This window comes from Lolium rigidum, chromosome 7, assembly GCF_022539505.1.
Source record: "Lolium rigidum isolate FL_2022 chromosome 7, APGP_CSIRO_Lrig_0.1, whole genome shotgun sequence".
Lineage (NCBI taxonomy): Eukaryota > Viridiplantae > Streptophyta > Magnoliopsida > Poales > Poaceae > Lolium > Lolium rigidum.
In genome coordinates, this window is record NC_061514.1 from 114,242,959 (window position 1) to 114,263,342 (window position 20,384).

A 20,384-nucleotide genomic window follows, 5' to 3' on the forward strand; every position below is an offset into this window, starting at 1 on the left:
ATGCTAGTCAAGTGGATTTTACTTATGTGATCTCCGGAGACTCCTTGTCCCACGTGTGTAAAGGTGACAGTGTGTGCACCGTGTGGGTCTCTTAGGCTATATTTCACGGAATACTTATTCACTCTTATGAATGGCATAGTGAAGTGCTTATTTATATCCCTTTATGATTGCAATGTGTTTTGTATCACAATTTATCCGTGTGCTACTCTAGTGATGTTATTAAAGTAGTTTATTCCTCTTGCACGGTGTAATGGTGACGAGTGTGTGCATCGTGTAGTACTTGGCGTAGGCTATGATTGTGATCTCTTGTAGATTATGAAGTTAACTATTGCTATGATGGTATTGATGTGATCTATGCCTCCTTTCGTAGTGTGAAGGTGACGAGTGTGCATGCTATGTTAGTACTTGGTTTAGTTGTGTTGATCTGTCGTGCACTCTAAGGTTATTTAAACATGAACATCGAATATTGTGGAGCTTGTTAACTCCGGCATTGAGGGTTCGTGTAATCCTACACGGTTAGTGGTGTTCATCATCCAACAAGAGAGTGTAGAGTCTAGCATCTATCTATTTATTCGTTATGTGATCAATGTTGAGAGTGTCCACTAGTGAAAGTATGATCCCTAGGCCTTGTTCCTAAATATCGCTATCGCTGCTTGTTTATTGTTTTACTCGCATCTCTACTCGTCCGCAATATTACCACCATCAACCACACGCCGATCCTGGGCAAAGCACTTTTCTAGTGTCGTTGCTATCGCTTATATTTATTCATACCACCTGTATTTCACTATCTCTTCGCCGAACTAGTGCACCTATTAGGTGTGTTGGGGACACAAGAGACTTCTTGCTTTGTGGTTGCGGGGTTGCATGAGAGGGATATCTTTGACCTCTTCCTCCTCGAGTTCGATAAACCTTGGGTGATCCACTTAAGGGAAACTTGCTGCTGTTCTACAAACCTCTGCTCTTGGAGGCCCAACACTGTCTACAAAAATAGAAGCACCCGTAGACATCAAGCACTTTTCTGGTGCCGTTGCCGGGGAGGAAAGGTAAAAGGCACTCATACTCCGGTCCCAGGTAAAAGTACTTTTCTGGCACCATTGTGTTAGTGTTCGAAGCTATTTCCTTTAGATCCTGCAATTGCATCTTTTTGTTTCTTGTTTACACTAGTTTGGCATAATGGACAACAATGAGCTTCTTATTCTATTTCCTGATTTAAGACATGGATGGTTTGATGCGAAAATTAAAAAAACCATGGAACATATTAGTATGAACACTTTGAATACCATTGTTGTTAATGATATAGAAAGTTCTAAGCTTGGGGAAGCTGGTTCTGATGAGCATGATCTTTTTAGTCCCCCAAGCATTGAGGAGAAAATTTACTTTGATGATGCTTTGCCTCCTATTTATGATGATTATAATGATAGTAGTCTTTTAGTACCGCCTGTTATGGAGGATAAATTTGATTATGATTACAATATGCCTCCTATATTTGATGATGAGAATAATAATGATAGCTACTTTGTTGAATTTGCTCCCACTATTACTAATAAAATTGATTATGCTTATGTGGAGAGTAATAATTTTATGCATGAGACTCGTGATAAGAATGCTTTATGTGATAGTTATATTGTTGAGTTTGCTCATGTTGCTACTGAAAGTTATTATGAGAGAGGAAAATATGGTTGTAGAAATTTTCATGTTACTAAAATGCCTCTCTATGTGCTGAAATTTTTGAAGCTACACTTGTTCTATCTTCTTATGCTTGTTACTTTGCTCTTCATGAACTTGTTTATTTACAAGACTCCTATGCATAGGAAACATGTTAGACTTAAATTTGTTTTGAATTTGCCTATTGATGCTCTCTTTTGCTTCAACTACTATTTCTTGCGAGTGCATCATTAAAACTGCTGAGCCCATCTTAATGGCTATAAAGAAAGAACTTCTTGGTAGATAACCCATGTGTTTATTTTGCTACAGTACCTCTATTTTATATTTGAGTCTTGGAAGTTGTTACTACTGTAGCAACCTCTCCTTATCTTAGTTTTGTTGCATTGTTGTGCCAAGTAAAGTCTTTGATAGTAAGGTTCATACTAGATTTGGATTACTCGCGCGAAAACAGATTTCTTGCTATCACAAATCTGGGCCTAATTCTCTGTAGGTAACTCGAGAAAATTATGCCAATTTACGTGAGTGATCCTCGGATATGTACGCAACTTTCATTCAATTTGAGCATTTTCATTTGAGCAAGTCTGGTGCCTCAATAAAATTCGTCTTTACGGACTGTTCTGTTTTGACAGATTCTGCCTTTTATTTCGCATTGCTTCTTTTGCTATGTTGGATGGATTTCTTTGTTCCATTAACTTCCGAGTAGCTTTGAGCAATGTCCGGAAGTGTTAAGAATGATTGTGTCACCTCCGAACATGTGAGTTTTTGATTATGCACTAACCCTCTAATGAGTTTGTTTCGAGTTTGGTGTGAAGGAAGTTTTCAAGGGTCAAGAGAGGAGGATGATATACTACGATCAAGAAGAGTGAAAAGTCTAAGCTTGGGGATGCCCTGGTAGTTCATCCCTGCATATTTCAAGAAGACTCAAGCATCTAAGCTTGGGGATGCCCAAGGCATCCCCTTCTTCATCGACAAATTATCAGGTTCCTTCTCTTGAAACTATATTTTTATTCGGTCACATCATATGTACTTTACTTGGAGCGTTTGTTTGTTTTTGTTTTTTGTTTTTGTTTGAATAAATGCTTGTGTGGGAGAGAGACACGCTCCGCTGGTTCATATGAACACATGTGTTCTTAGCTCATAATGTTCATGGCGAAGGTTGAACTGCTTCGTTAATTGTTATATGGTTCGAAACGGGAAATGCTACATGTGGTAATTGATAAAATGTCTTGGATAATTTGATACTTGGCAATTGTTGTGCTCATGTTTAAGCTCTTGCATCATATACTTTGCACCCATTAATGAAGAAACACATAGATCTTGCTAAAATTTGGTTTGCATAATTGGTCTCTCTAAGGTCTAGATAATTTCTAGTAAAGACTTTGAACAACAAGGAAGACGGTGTAGAGTCTTATAATGTTTACAATATGTCTTTTATGTGAGTTTTGCTGCACCAGTTCATCCTTGTGTTTGTTTCAAATAACCTTGCTAGCCTAAGCCTTGTATCGAGAGGGAATACTTCTCATGCATCCAAAATCCTTGAGCCAACCACTATGCCATTTGTGTCCACCATACCTACCTACTACATGGTATTTCTCCGCCATTCCAAAGTAAATTGCTTGAGTGCTACCTTTAAATAATTCAAAATTTATCACCTCTGATTTGTGTCAATGTTTTATAGCTCATGAGGAAGTATGTGGTGTTTATCTTTCATTCTTGTTGGGCAACTTTCACCAATGGACTAGTGGCTTCATCCGCTTATCCAATAATTTTGCAAAAAGAGCTGGCAATGGGATTCCCTATCCCAAATTAATTAACCTAAATAGACACTCCTCCATGGTATGTGATTGTTGGACGGCACCCGAAGGATTCGGTTAGCCATGGCTTGAGAAAGCAAAGGTGGGGAGGAGTGTCATCATAATAAAACTAAAATAAAAAGGCACTCCTTCATGGTATGAGATTGTTGGCAGGCACCCGAGGATTCGGTTAGCCATGGTTTGTGAAAGAAAGGTTGGAAGGAGTGCCACCCAAAAATAAAAATAATTCGGGAGCCGCTCTTTGAAGGTTTGTCTAGCAAGGGGGTTAGAGTGCCCACTACCATTCGTTGACAACAACAAACACCTCTCAAAATTTTACTTTTATGCTCTCTTTATGTTTTCAAAACCAAAGCTCTAGCACAAATATAGCAATCAATGCTTCCCTCTGCAGAGGGCCATTCTTCTACTTTTATGTTGAGTCAACCCATTTCTCTCTATCTTGGAAGCAAACACTTGTGTGAACTGTGCATTGATTCCTACATACTTGCATATTGCACTTGTTATATTACTTTACATTGACATTATCCATGAGATATACATGTTACAAGTTGAAAGCAACCGCTGAAACTTAATCTTCCTTTGTGTTGCTTCAATACCTTTACTTTGATTTATTGCTTTATGAGTTAACTCTTATGCAAGACTTATTGATGCTTGTCTTGAAAGTACTATTCATGAAAAGTCTTTGCTTTATGATTCGAGTTGTTTACTCATGTCATTACCATTGTTTTGATTGCTGCATTCATTACATGTGTTTACAATAGTATGATCAAGGTTATGATGGCATGACACTCCAGAAATTATCTTTGTTATCGTTTACCTGCTCGGGACGAGCAGGAACTAAGCTTGGGGATGCTGATACGTCTCCGACGTATCGATAATTTCTTATGTTCCATGCCACATTATTGATGATATCTACATGTTTTATACATACTTTATGTCATATTTATGCATTTTCCGGAACTAACCTATTGACGAGATGCCGAAGGGCCGATTCGTTGTTTTCTGCTGTTTTTGGTTCCAGAAATCCTAGTAAGGAAATATTCTCGGAATTGGACGAAATCAACGTCCAGCATCTTAGAATCCCCGGGAGCTTCCAGAACACCCGAGAGCCGCCAGAGAGGGGCCACAGGGGCCCCACACATGGTGGCGGCGCGGCCCAGGAGGGGGGCGCGCCGCCCTAGTGTCTGGTGGCCCCAGACCCCCTCCGAGGCTGCCCTTCCGCCTACTTAAGGTCTCCGTCGCGAAAACCCTATCACGTTCGACGAAACCGGAGAAAACCTTCCAGAGCCGCCGCCATCGCGAAGCCAAGATCCGGGGGACATGAGTCTCCGTTCCGGCACACCGCCGGGACGGGGAAGTGCCCCGGAAGGCTCCTCCATCGACACCACCGCCATCTTCATCACCGCTGCTGTCTCCCATGAGGAGGGAGTAGTTCTCCATCGAGGCTCGGGGCTGTACCGGTAGCTATGTGGTTCATCTCTCTCCTATGTACTTGTTATCACCAGAATTTGACCGGATCAGAGGTGGGCCGCGATTAAGATGGGCTTGAAGAATATACACGGAAGAAATACATGAATCGGCCTTGTATACAAAGTTTGGGCTAGTTTGCTCGTGTATCACGTAAATATAGTAGGATACGTGCCGGTTAGATAGAATTTGGCTCGTGCACGGTTGGGATTATTCCCACGTTAGAAAGTCTACGGACTATAAATATGTATCTAGGGTTATTGAGAAAAACAACAATCACGTTCATCACAAACCAATCTAGGCGCATCGCCAACCCCTTGTTTCGAGGGTTTCTTCCGGGTAAGCATCATGCTGCCTAGATCGCATCTTGCGATCTAGGCAGTACACGTTTATTCGTTGTTCATGCGTTGCTCGTGCTGAAGACTTGTTGATGGCGAGCAACGTAGTTATCATAGATGCGTTAGGGTTAGCATTGTTTCATCGTATCATATGCTTTCGTCCATGCAACCCTTAGACATCTAGCCGCCCTTACACCTATCTTAGGTGTAAGGGCGGCACCTCGCTTGATCATTATTTAGTAGATCCGATCCGTTATGATTGCTCCTTGTTCTTCAAGGATTAGTTTAATATCTGCATAGTTAGGCCTTGCAAACGGGTTGAACGATCCAGTAGCACGAAGGGTGTAGTTTGCTAGCCCTAGATAAGATGTTCCGGGGATCAACTTCATGTTGGTTTTTAGGCCTTATCTAGGGTCGGTTTATTATCACCGTGCGTGGCTGCCAGGCTCAATCACGCGTAGGATGTTCCGATTATGTGGTGAAAACCCTAAATCGTCGTAGGTCGTTTCAGCTTTATATTGATCAAGCAGGACCACCATGTGATCGTAGACCTCATACGAATCATGGGTGGATCGGCTCCTTGAGCCGATTCACGAGACAACTCGAGAGCCGATCGAGGCTCGTATTTAATGTTTACGTGTATGCCATGCGAGAAACTAAGCGAAGCAAATCCATCACCTTCCCGACCAGGTATAGGTCGGTGGCACGCCCTTGCACCAGCATCGGACGTGCGTGCCGAGACTTTGCGGGCCGTCGCTCGAGGGACCGGGGCCGGCCGCAGTCCCGGGAGCATCCCGGCTCTCTCGTGTTGCCCGTCGTTGCTCGCCGGTGGGTTTTCGACCGCAACACATTCCGGCACGCCCGGTGGGACGGTCTTCGACATCAACTGCATCGCCATCTACATCTGAGATGGCGGAAGGTACTCCGGTCACGTACGAAGATCTGAGCGAGGAGCTCAAGAAGAAGTATGACGAGGTCAAAGCTATCCTCGAAGCCGACCTCATCGGCTCTTTCCAAAGGACCCGCTCACACGGCATTAGGTGGAAAGGGTTCTCACCGAAGGCGTGCTCGATGGAGTGGACCTGTCCGCCCCTTCGCAGGAACGCACCGAGTCTCCGCGTCAGGAGATTAATTTCATGGTAGCTTATTCGCTCCACCGCCATTCTGAGAGCCTGGTGAACACTTTGGAGCGTGTCGCCCTTCGGGTGATCCAGGAAATCATGAGGCATCAGTACTCTCCGTCAGGACCTGCTCTAGGGACTCACCAAGGAGAGATACCACGCCAGTCCCGACCACCGCTGCCGTTCGCGTTGGCAGCACCAGAAGTGCCGAGTTCATCGGCATTCGTCGTCTACAAGATCAGTGGTGACCCTAGTGATTACCAGTTCTTGTATGAGGCGCCTAAGGAGATCCCTCACGGGTACACGTGCACATACGTGCGCGACCTGCGATGACTCGGGCACTCACGAACCGGACCGCAACAGCGAGGACTTCTAGAACAGCAGGGAGGAACTTCTGGAACAGATCTTGAGAAGCAGACGTGGCTAGCTAAGTATGCCACTCCGACGAACCTCCAGAGCTCAACTCCTGCAGCTGGCTCACAGCTTGAGAAGCAAGCGTGGCTGGCTAAGTATGCCACTCCAGCGAATCTTCAGAGTATACTATGCATGAGGCTTGCAACTTATAAGATATCTTATACATAACACATATGCTTTATTACTACCGTTGAAAAAATTGTTTCTTGTTTTCAAAATGAAAAGCTCTAGCACAAATATAGTAATCCATGCTTCCCTCTGCGAAGGGCCTATCTTTTACTTTATTGTTGAGTCAGTTTACCTATTCTTTCTATCCCGAAGCAAACACTTGTATCAACTCGTGTGCATTGATTCTTACATGTTTACCTATTGCACTTGTTATATTACTTTGTGTTGACAATTATCCATGAGATAAATATGTTGAAGTTGAAAGCAATCGCTGAAACTTATATCTTCCTTTGTGTTGCTTCAATACCTTTACTTTGAATTTATTGCTTTATGAGTAACTCTTATGCAAGTCTTATTGATGCTTGTCTTGAAAGTATTATTCATGAAAAGTCTTTGCTATATGATTCATTTCTTTACTCATTATCTTCATCATTGCTTCGAATCGCTGCATTCATCTCATATGCTTTACAATAGTATGATCAAGATTATGATAGCATGTCACTTCGGAAATTATCTTTGTTATCGTTTACCTACTCGAGGGCGAGTAGGAACTAAGCTTGGGGATGCTTGATACGTCTCAAACGTATCTATAATTTCTTATGTTCCATGCTACTTTTATGATGATACTCACATGTTTTATACACATTATATGTCATTATTATGCATTTTCCGGCACTAACCTATTAACGAGATGCCGAAGAGCCAGTTGTTGTTTTCTGCTGTTTTTGGTTTCAGAAATCCTAGTAAGGAAATATTCTCGGAATTGGACGAAATCAACGTCCAGGGTCCTATTTTTCCACGAAGCTTCCAGAAGACCGGAGAGGAAACGAAGTGGGGCCACGAGGTGGCCACACAACGAGGCGGCGCGGCCCAAGCCCCGGCCGCACCGGCCTACCGTGTGGGCCCCTCGTGACGCCCCTTGACCTGCCCTTCCGCCTACTTAAAGCCTTCGTCGCGAAACCCCCGCATGCGAGAGCCACGATACGGAAAACCTTACGGAGACGCCGCCGCCAATCCCATCTCGGGGGATTCGAGAGATCGCCTCCGGCACCTCGCCGGAGAGGGGAATCATCTCCCGGAGGTCTCTTCATCGCCATGATCGCCTCCGGATCGATGTGTGAGTAGTTCACCCCTGGACTATGGGTCCATAGCGGTAGCTAGATGGTTGTCTTCTCCTCATTGTGCTATCATGTTAGATCTTGTGAGCTGCCTATCATGATCAAGATCATCTATCCGTAATGCTACATGTTGTGTTTGTTGGGATCCGATGAATATTGAATACTATGTCAAGTTGATTATCAATCTATCATATATGTTATTTATGTTCTTGCATGCTCTCCGTTGCTAGTAGAGGCTCGGCCAAGTTGATACTTGTGACTCCAAGAGGGAGTATTTATGCTCGATAGTGGGTTCATGCCTCCATTAAATCCGGGACAAGTGACGGAAAGTTCTAAGGTTGTGGATGTGCTGCTGCCACTAGGGATAAAACATCGATGCTTTGTCTAAGGATATTTGTGTTGATTACATTACGCACCATACTTAATGCAATTGTCTCGTTGTTTGCAACTTAATACCTGGAGGGGTTCGGATGATAACCTCGAAGGTGGACTTTTTAGGCATAGATGCATGCTTGGATAGCGGTCTATGTACTTTTTCGTAATGCCCCGATTAAATCTCATAGTACTCATCATGATATATGTATGTGCATTGTTATGCCTTCTTTATTTGTCAATTGCCCAACTGTAATTTGTTCACCCAACATCTGTTTATCTTATGAGAGAGACACCACTAGTGAACTGTGGACCCCGGTCCTATTCTTTACATCTGAAATACAATCTACTGCAATTGTTCTTTACTATTCTTCGTAAACAATCATCATCATCCACACTATACATCTAATCCTTTGTCTACAGCAAGCCGGTGAGATTGACAACCTCACTGTTACGTTGGGGCAAAGTACTTTGATTGTGTTGTGCAGGTTCCACGTTGGCGCCGGAATCCCTGGTGTTGCGCCGCACTACACTCCGCCACCATTAACCTTCAACGTGCTTCTTGACTCCTACTGGTTCGATAAACCTTGGTTTCTTATTGAGGGAAAACTTACTGCTGTACGCATCACACCTTCCTCTTGGGGTTCCCAACGGACGTGTGTTAACTGCACGCATCATAGACAAAGTTCTCCATTCACAAAAATGTGAAATAGGATAATCATTATACCAAGTTCGAGCTATTTCAGTAAGAGTTTGTCCAAAGAGTATAAACTAAACCTCATCTTCTGAAAATATTTTTAAATTGAAAGTTACAGAAACATCTTCAAAATATTCAATATGTTCATACAGAAGTCTGGTCTCCTGCAAACATCGTGGATTGCAGTAAGTCTAGTAGTGTGGGATGAATGTAATACCCTCTTGGATTGATGAGTATGTCTGACTTAATAAAAGTGTCCATGGGAGGGCCAGAGCTCTTTACAACTTGGATCTCTATCTCGTGTTGGTAATCCTCCATGATTTTTCACCTGTAACTCAAAAATAACTAAAGTATAACGATAAATAAATTAGCAACTAAAAGCAAAGACCAAAAGCGCCCGGCAATGTCGCCAGAAAAGAGCTTGATGAATGCAAGAACACATATCAGTTTTAGCTCATTTTGAAATAAGAGTATCGAACCACGAGGATCTACTAGTATTGACATTAATACCCCTTGTTACTATTTATCTAAAATTACTTAAAGTTGTCTCAGATTTCAAGCGAAGGATTAAAAGAGAAAAGGTTTTGTAATGTGTTTTTGAAGAGTAAATAACTGAAACTAAAGAATGTAAATGCAACTAAAGATTGTGTTTGGACTACGATCAGGCTAAGATGTTCTCGGGGGTTGTTGGTTTCACCGCTAGTATTAACTAAAGACACAAACTAGATAACTCATATCTTAGCCCTTGTTGTATGTGGGAAAGGCTCGAATTGGAATATGTATCTCATAAGATATCCCTGAATAACCACCGCAATGACCTTCGTCAAGCCACCTATTGGTCCATCATAATTAAGGGATTGCCCCATGGTTATTTTTTAAATTTGTGAGCCCCTTCTTATCCCCTCTTTCGTACAATAGTGGACCGAACACGGGATGTCACTTTCCGCCGTATACACTACCGAACTTCCGATGATAGTTCCCTCCTATGACCCTCAGGCAAATATTACATGGTCAATGCAACATCACAAGAGTAAACTAACATTCAATCATAGTGCAAAGATATAATTTATCTTAATTCATATAATACTACTACTAGGGTTTCTCCATCTCCCCTAAGAACGGGATGAACTACTCACACATGGAGACAATCAAGAACATCATCATAAACTTGCGTATGGAAAAAGATAACGGTATGAATCCAAGTACAAACCCACAATGATAACGGAGATTACAATTTAATGGGATGGAGAGAATGGAGATGGTGATTCATTGGGGTTGATAATGAAGGTGTTGATGCCTTGTCCTCCAATGATTCGGGTAGCAGCGTGGATGAGGCCCCTTCTTTTGATCTCCCCTCAGGTGTTTCTGGTCGCGTACGTGCTTGGATCTCAGATCCATCTGCAGGAGGTGAAAGCATTTGACGAGGCGGTGCTTCCGATGGGTGGTACGGGCGGACGGTACAGGCAAGGCCCGCCCGTACCAATGCTCGTTAAATTTACAGAAGGTTGTCCTCGCATTGTCCTTGCGCCCAGACGCGTTATTAAGTGCAAAACTGATTTTTATCACATAAAAATGCCAGGAAATGACAGTTTTCATTGATATTTCATTATTGACTTATTGTTTGGAGATCCTGTGGACAAGCATAAAATGGTGCGGTAGCGCGGTGAAATACAAAATCCCTACCACTACTTAATGAAAACTTAATGAAATAACGGTACAAAAACATGCTAAAGATGCACTCATCACTTGACGATCGGACTACACGTGCAAAGCTCGTGCGCCAATGCAATCATTAGGACAATCTCCGGGAGTTACTGATCTTGCAGATGCACGATGATGTCTACGTTCCCCCTCCTTTCCTGTAGACAGTGTTGGGCCTCCAAGAGCAGAGGTTTGTAGAACAGCAGCAAGTTTTCCCTTAAGTGGATCACCCAAGGTTTATCGAACTCAGGGAGGAAGAGGTCAAAGATATCCCTCTCATGCAACCCCGCAACCACAAAGCAAGAAGTCTCTTGTGTCCCCAACACACCTAATAGGTGCACTGGTTCGGCGAAGAGATAGTGAAATACGAGTGGTATGAATAAGTAGTAGCAACGGCACCGTAAAAGTGCTTTGCCTAGGACAAGTAAACAAGCAGATAGTAACGCAACAGTAGTAACGCGGTAAAACAAGAAACAAGCAGCGATAGCGATATTTAGGAACAAGGCCTAGGGATTACACTTTCACTAGTGGACACTCTCAACATTGATCACATAACAGAATAGATAAATGCATACTCTACACTCTTGTTGGATGATGAACACATTGCGTAGGATTACACGAACCCTCAATGCCGGAGTTAACAAGCTCCACAATAATGCTCATATTTTAGTAACCTTTAGTGTAAGATAGATCAAAAGACTAAACCAAGTACTAACATAGCATGCACACTCGTCACCTTCATGCATATGTAGGAGGAATAGATCACATCAATATTATCATAGCAATAGTTAACTTCGCAATCTACAAGAGATCATGATCATAGCATAAACCAAGTACTAACACGGTGCACACACTGTCACCTTTGCACACGTGCAGGAGGAATAAAACTACTTTAATAACATTGCTAGAGTAGCACATAGATAAATTGTGATACAAACACATTGCAATCATAAAGAGATATAAATAAGCACCTCACTATGCCATTCAACAGAGTGAATAAGTATTCTGTGAAATATAGCCTAAGAGACCCACACGGTGCACACACTCGTCACCTTTACACACGTGGGACAAGGAGTCTCCGGAGATCACATAAGTAAAACTCACTTGACTAGCATAGTGACATCTAGATTACAAGCATCATCATATGAATCTCAATCATGTAAGGCAGCTCATGAGATTATTGTATTGAAGCACATAGGAGAGAGATGAACCACATAGCTACCGGTACAGCCCCGAGCCTCGATGGAGAACTACTCCCTACTCATGGGAGCAAGCAACGGTGATGAAGATGGCGGTGGAGATGGCAGCGGTGTCGATGGAGAAGCCTTCCGGGGCACTTCCCCGCTCCGGCGAGGTGCCGGAACAGAGACTCCCGTCCCCCGCATCTTGGCTTCGCGATGGCGGCGGCTTTGGAAGGTTTTCCGTATCGTGGTTCTTCGCATCAGGGGTTTCGCGATGGAGGCTTTATATAGGCGAAGAGGCGGCGCAGGAGGGTCGAAGGGGTGGCCACACCATAGGCTGGCGCGGCCGTGGCCCGGGCCGCGCCACCCTATCATCCGGGGCCCACAGGCCCCCTCCGGCGGCTCTCGGGTGTTCCGGATGCTTCCGGTGAAAATAGGAACCCGGGTCTTCGTTTCGTCCAATTCCGAGAATATTTCGTTACTAGGATTTCTGAAACCAAAAACAAGCAGAAAACAGGAGCCGGCACTTCGGCATCTTGTTAATAGGTTAGTTCCGTAAAATGCACGAATATGACATAAAGTGTGCATAAAACATGTAGATAACATCAATAATGTGGCATGGAACACAAGAAATTATCGATACGTCGGAGACGTATCAGCATCCCCAATCTTAGTTCTGCTCGTCCCGAGCAGGTAAAACGATAACAAAGATAATTTCTGGAGTGGCATGCCATCATAAACTTGATCATATTGTAAACATATGTAATGAATGCAGCGATCAAAACAATGGTAATGACATGAGTAAACAAGTGAATCATAAAGCAAAGACTTTTCATGAATAGTACTTCAAGACAAGTATTAATAAGTCTTGCATAAGAGTTAACTCATAAAGCAATAAATCAAAGTAAAGGCATTGAAGCAACACAAAGGAAGATTAAGTTTCAGCGGTTGCTTTCAACTTGTAACATGTATATCTCATGGATAATTGTCAACATAGAGTAATATAACAAGTACAATATGCAAATATGTAAGAGTCAATGCACAGTTAATCACAAGTGTTTGCTTCTTGAGGTGGAGAGAAATAGGTGAACTGACTCAACATAAAAGTAAAGAATGGTCCTTCAAAGAGGAAAGCATCGATTGCTATATTTGTGCTAGAGCTTTTATTTTGAAAACATGAAACAATTTTGTCAACGGTAGTAATAAAGCATATGAGTTATGTACATTATATCTTACAAGTTGCAAGTCTCATGCATAGTATACTAATAGTGCCCGCACCTTGTCCTAATTAACTTGGACTACCGGATCTTTGCAATGCACATGTTTTGACCAAGTGTCACAATGGGGTACCTCCATGCCGCCTCGTACAAAGGTCTAAGGAGAAAGCTCGCATTTTGGATTTCTCGCTTTTGATTATTCTCAACTTAGACATCCATACCGGGACAACATGGACAACAGATAATGGACTCCTCTTTAATGCATAAGCATGTGGCAACAATTATTATTCTCATATGAGATTGAGGATATATGTCCAAACCGAAACTTCCACCATGAATCATGGCTTTAGTTAGCGGCCCAAAGTTCTTCTCTAACAATATGCATGCTCCAACCATGAAGGTGGTAGATCTCTCTTACTTCATACAAGACGGACATGCATAGCAACTCACATGATATCCAACAAAGAATAGTTGATGGCGTCCCCAGAAGCATGGTTATCGCACAACAAGCAACTTAATAAGAGATAAAGTGCATAAGTACATATTCAATACCACAATAGTTTTTAAGCTATTTGTCCCATGAGCTATGTATTGCAAAGGTGACTGATGGAATTTAAAGGTAGCACTCAAGCAATTTACTTTGGAATGGCGGATAAATACCATGTAGTAGGTAGGTATGGTGGACACAAATGGCATAGTGGTTGGCTCAAGTATTTTGGATGCATGAGAAGTATTCCCTCTCGATACAAGGTTTAGGCTAGCAAGGTTATTTGAAACAAACACAAGGATGAACGGTACAGAAAAACTCACATAAAATACATATGGTAAACATTATAAGACTCCATACCGTCTTCCTTGTTGTTCAAAACTCAATACTAGATGTTATCTAGACTCTAGAGAAACCAAATATGCAAACCAAATTAGCAAGCTCTAAGTATTTCTTCATTAATGGGTGCAAAGTATATGATGCAAGAGCTTAATCATGAGCACAACAATTGCCAAGTATCAAATTATCCAAGACATTATAGCAATTTACTACATGTATCATTTTCCAATTCCAACCATATAACAAATTAACGAAGAAGAAACTTCGCCATGAAAATTAAAAGCTAAGAACACATGTGTTCATATGAACCAACGGAGCGTGTCTCTCTCCCACACAAGCATTTATTCAAACAAAAACAAAAACAAAAGCACACAGACGCTCCAAGTAAAGTACATAAGATGTGGCCGAATAAAAATATAGTTTCAAGAGAAGGAACCTGATAATTTGTCGATGAAGAAGGGGATGCCTTGGGCATCCCCAAGCTTAGACGCTTGAGTCTTCTTAGAATATGCAGGGTGAACCACCGGGGCATCCCCAAGCTTAGAGCTTTCACTCTCCTTGATCATAGTATATCATCCTCCTCTCTTGACCCTTGAAAACTTCCTCCACACCAAACTCGAAACAAACTCATTAGAGGGTTAGTGCATAATCAAAAACTCACATGTTCAGAGGTGACACAATCATTCTTAACACTTCCGGACATTGCTCAAAGCTACCGGAAGGTAATGGAACAAAGAAATCCACCCAACACAGCGAAAGAAGCAATGCGAAATAAAAGGCAGAATCTATCAAAACAGAACAGTCCGTAAAGACGAATTTTAAAAGGGCACCAGACTTGCTCAAATGAAAATGCCCAAATTGAATGAAAGTTGCGTACATATCTGAGGATCACTCACGTAAATTGGCATAATTTTCTGAGTTACCTAAAGAGAATTAGACTCAGATTCGTGACAGCAAAGAAATATGTTTCTGCGCAGTAATCCAAATCTAGTATTCACTTTACTATCAAAGACTTTACTTGGCACAACAAAACACAAAATTAAGATAAGGAGAGGTTGCTACAGTACTAAACAACTTCCAAGACACAAATATAAAACAAAGTACTGTACCAAAATAACACATGGGTTATCTCCCAAGAAGTTCTTTCTTTATAGCCGTTAAGATGGGCTCAGCAGTTTTAATGATGCACTCGCAAAAGATAGTATGTGAAGCAAAAGAGAGCATCAAGAGGCAAATTCAAAACACATTTAAGTCTAACATGCTTCCTATGCATAGGAATCTTGTAAATAAACAAGTTCAAGAAGCATAATGCAACAATCATAGAAAAACTAGACAAGCTCAACTTCAAGATTTTAAGCATATAGAGAGGTGTTTTAGTAACATGAAAATTTCTACAACCATATTTTCCTCTCTCATAATAACTTTCAGTAGCAACATGAGCAAACTCAACAATATAACTATCACATAAAGCATTCTTATCATGAGTCTCATGCATAAAATTATTACTCTCCACATAAGCATAATCAATTTTATTAGTTGTAGTGGGAGCAAATTCAACAAAGTAGCTATCATTATTATTCTCATCAAGTGTAGGAGGCATAGTATAATCACAATAAAATTTACTCTCCATAGTAGGTTGTACCAAAAGACCACTATTATAATCATCATAAATAGGAGGCAAAGTATCATAGAAAATTTTCTCCTCAATGCTTGGGGGACTAAAAAGATCATGAAAACCAGCTTCCCCAAGCTTAGAACTTTCTATATCATTATCAACAATGGTGTTCAAAGCGTTCATACTAATATTACTACCAGCATGCAAATAAGATTTCATAGGTTTTTTAATTTTCGCATCAAACAATCCATGTTTTAAATCAGGAAATAGAATAAGAAGCTCATTGTTGTCCATTATGCCAAACTAGTGTAAACAAGAAACAAAAAGATGCAATTGCAGGATCTAAAGGAAATAGCCTCGAGCACAAATACAATGGCGCCGTAAAAGTACGTTACACTGGGACCGGAGTATGAGTGCCTTTTTACCTTTCCTCCTCAAGCAACGGCGCCGTAAAATAGCTTGATGTCTACGTTCCCCTCCTTTCCTGTAGACAGTGTTGGGCCTCCAAGAGCAGAGGTTTGTAGAACAGCAGCAAGTTTTCCCTTAAGTGGATCACCCAAGGTTTATCGAACTCGTGGAGGAAGAGGTCAAAGATATCCCTCTCATGCAACCCCGCAACCACAAAGCAAGAAGTCTCTTGTGTCCCCAACACACCTAATAGGTGCACTAGTTCGGCGAAGAGATAGTGAAATACAGGTGGTATGAATAAGTAGTAGCAACGGCACCGTAAAAGTGTTTTGCCCAGACAAGAACAAGCAAGTAGTAACGCAGCAGTGAGTAACGCAAAGAAACAAGAAACAAGCAGCGATAGCGATATTTAGGAACAAGGCCTAGGGATTACACTTTCACTAGTGGACACTCTCAACATTGATCACATAACAGAATAGATAAATGCATACTCTACACTCTTGTTGGATGATGAACACATTGCGTAGGATTACACGAACCCTCAATGCCGGAGTTAACAAGCTCCACAATAATGCTCATATTTTAGTAACCTTTAGTGTAAGATAGATCAAAAGACTAAACCAAGTACTAACATAGCATGCACACTCGTCACCTTCATGCATATGTAGGAGGAATAGATCACATCAATATTATCATAGCAATAGTTAACTTCGCAATCTACAAGAGATCATGATCATAGCATAAACCAAGTACTAACACGGTGCACACATCTGTCACCTTTGCACACGTGCAGGAGGAATAAAACTACTTTAATAACATTGCTAGAGTAGCACATAGATAAATTGTGATACAAACACATTGCAATCATAAAGAGATATAAATAAGCACCTCACTATGCCATTCAACAGTGAATAAGTATTCTGTGAAATATAGCCTAAGAGACCCACACGGTGCACACACTCGTCACCTTTACACACGTGGGACAAGGAGTCTCCGGAGATCACATAAGTAAAACTCACTTGACTAGCATAGTGACATCTAGATTACAAGCATCATCATATGAATCTCAATCATGTAAGGCAGCTCATGAGATTATTGTATTGAAGCACATAGGAGAGAGATGAACCACATAGCTACCGGTACAGCCCCGAGCCTCGATGGAGAACTACTCCCTACTCATGGGAGCAGCAGCGGTGATGAAGATGGCGGTGGAGATGGCAGCGGTGTCGATGGAGAAGCCTTCCGGGGGCACTTCCCCGCTCCGGCAGGGTGCCGGAACAGAGACTCCTGTCCCCCAGATCTTGGCTTCGCGATGGCGGCGGCTCGGAAGGTTTTCCGTATCGTGGTTCTTCGCATCGTGGGTTTCGCGACGGAGGCTTTATATAGGCGAAGAGGCGGCGCAGAGGGTCGAAGGGGTGGCCACACCATAGGCCGGCGCGGCCGGGGCCCGTGCCGCGCCACCCTATCATCTGGGGCCCACAGGGCCCCCCTCTGGCGGCTCTCGGGTGTTCTGGATGCTTCCGGTGAAAATAGGAACCTGGGTCTTCGTTTCGTCCAATTCCGAGAATATTTCGTTACTAGGATTTCTGAAACCAAAAACAGCAGGAAACAGGAACTGGCACTTCGGCATCTTGTTAATAGGTTAGTTCCAGAAAATGCACGAATATGACATAAAGTGTGCATAAAACATGTAGATAACATCAATAATGTGGCATGGAACACAAGAAATTATCGATACGTCGGAGACGTATCACACGATCAACCTAAACAACGAGGGTCTTAATTCACTGAGAACAAGTAAGAACTAATAATGCAATTAAGATATTGCGAATGAAGATGAAAACTTTATTAAAAAAGGTGGGATTCTGAATAGTCGGTCTTGTTCTGGGCGTTTGCATCAAAAGAAGTACACGAAGTTGCATCAATTGGCTAACTTTTAATCTAATCAAAATCGAGTCTAAAAGTGACGGCTATGGGGGTATTTAAGGAGGAAAAGGTGGGGTGTCTGGTCAGCCATAGGTACGGTGGCCGAACCAAACCCTAGAAGGCCTTTTCCCCTCAAATACGGTCTCCTAAAGGTGACTAACTTAATTGTTGCCAAAATAACATGTACCTGGCCCAAAAATAAAGGTGACGTCTTTTTCTTCTTTAACCATAAATCCCCAAAAAATTCCACCTCCTTTTTTCATATATTTTTCTGATCAGGAAAAATAAAAAATTATGTCAGTTATTTTGAAGTTATTCTAATTTCGTACACACAAAAATTTGCAATTATTCATCTATTGATGGAATTTGGATTTATTTTATCGATGCAAATTATATTTGGATAGAAGAGTACATTCTTTCTAATATTTTAGATAAAAGAAACATTTCTTCTATCTAGAATATTAGAAAGAATTTTGTTAATTTATTTATTGCTATATCCAACTTATGGAATTGATACACCATTTAATTGATATCATTTAGCAAAATGAAATATAACATATGCATCCATCTTTCGGCTCGAAAATTTCACGGGATAGAGATGTGTTATAAGAAATAGGCTATTAAGTAACTCTAAATGAAGTGTGGATACGTCTGTATCCTAAACATACTGAAACGATTGCCATTATTCGTATGAAACCAACATCGATTCATACAAGCTAAATCTTCTAATCAATGGTGGGACAATAATGTTTTTTTTTGCATATGTACCATATTAAGCTTTTCACGAATTATGAAGTATAATCTTGTGTAATTCGTCCAAGCCTTCATTCTTCATTATGGTGGTTTCAATGTTCTGAAATCTCCACTTCTGGCATCTTCTTAAATCCTCACATGCTTGATGCCATCTCCATGTATGATCATGATCCAATGCTTGTTCCTCTTGTCCATGCTAGGTCCATCATTCCTAAGAGTAATAAACACATCTGATTTAGGCAACATCATATTCTTATGTATGTGAGGAATAGTTCCAACAAACGAAAGTGCCTGATAGTTAAGTTATTTGACGAGTTCTCGAGTGATAGGTCCTTGTATTTGTGTGGTTGTAGGGTTGTAGGTACAACGATTGTATTCATAGATGGGATGTCCTCATCATCCTTCTTGGCAAGTGATGACGTTGGAACTCCAAGTGCAGAGTGTTGTGTCAGCAAAGTATTTTCCCCACAAGGGTGACTCGAGGGTTTATATCAAACTCTTGTGGAATTTGGAAAGAGTTGTCTCTTTTTCTCTTCTTCTAGCAATCCTACAAAGTAAAGTGTAAGGGTATTTTACCCTTATTCATTATTTTGGTCACAATGACACCGTGCTAGATTGTTTGGCCTAATACATGTTTATAAGGTTAATCCCAGGTATTAGCCAAAGAGGCATAAATGGTGTATCAATGGAACAAGAAGGCTAAAGGAGACCCCCACTTCGACAACAATCAAAAGGGGATCTACTACACCTTGCCGATCATAGACCCGGTCGGACCGGCCCCCGCGCCGGCCACACCCGGCGCAGACCGGCTCCTATGCCGGTGCCAGCCGGGGAGTGTTCTGTAAGACACAGAGACTGCCCGGTATGGGCCCGGTCAGCGGCCCGGTTTGGACCGGCCGGTTCCGGTCAGGCGCCCGGTCGGACCGAGTGCTGGGTCGGCCCCGGCGCCAACCGGCTCCTGTGCTGATGCCAGCTGAGGGCACTACTGCACGACAACAACCTGCTCCGGTCATGGTCCGGCCCCCGCTCCGGTTTGAACCGGCTAGCCCGGTCCTTGGCCCGGTCTGACCGGCCCCTCCGCCGGACGGCCCGGCCCCGTGTGCAGTAAGAAGTTGGCAACAGGGATTTCAGATAGGTAGGTTCAGTCAACCCAAGAGAACTGTTGGCGTGAGGAGCTAATGGGTATAGATATTTTTAGCTGGTTGGATACCGTTGAGGTCAGTGCAGGTATAAGAAAGGCTGAGAGACGAGAAAACGGCTGTCCCGTGGTTGACCGGGTTCCTCGAGGAAATTGCTGAGGTGGCAAGTCATCAACGGCCATATTTCAAGTGACACTATATACCCCTTCTTCTACCTCTGAAGGGGTAGGCACTACACTACAAGCTGTTCTCGAGCTCTCTCTCTCATACTCCATTGTTAGAAACACCAAAAGCCTCAGATCTCCCTCCTCCTCCACCCAAACTCAAATCCCTCCGGGGAAACGATAGAGGAGGACCCGATCTACTGTTCTACCAAGCCAAATCTTGTTCCCCCGTGTATTCATCAAGATACTTGCTCTCTAGGATTCCTTGGAAACCCTAGGT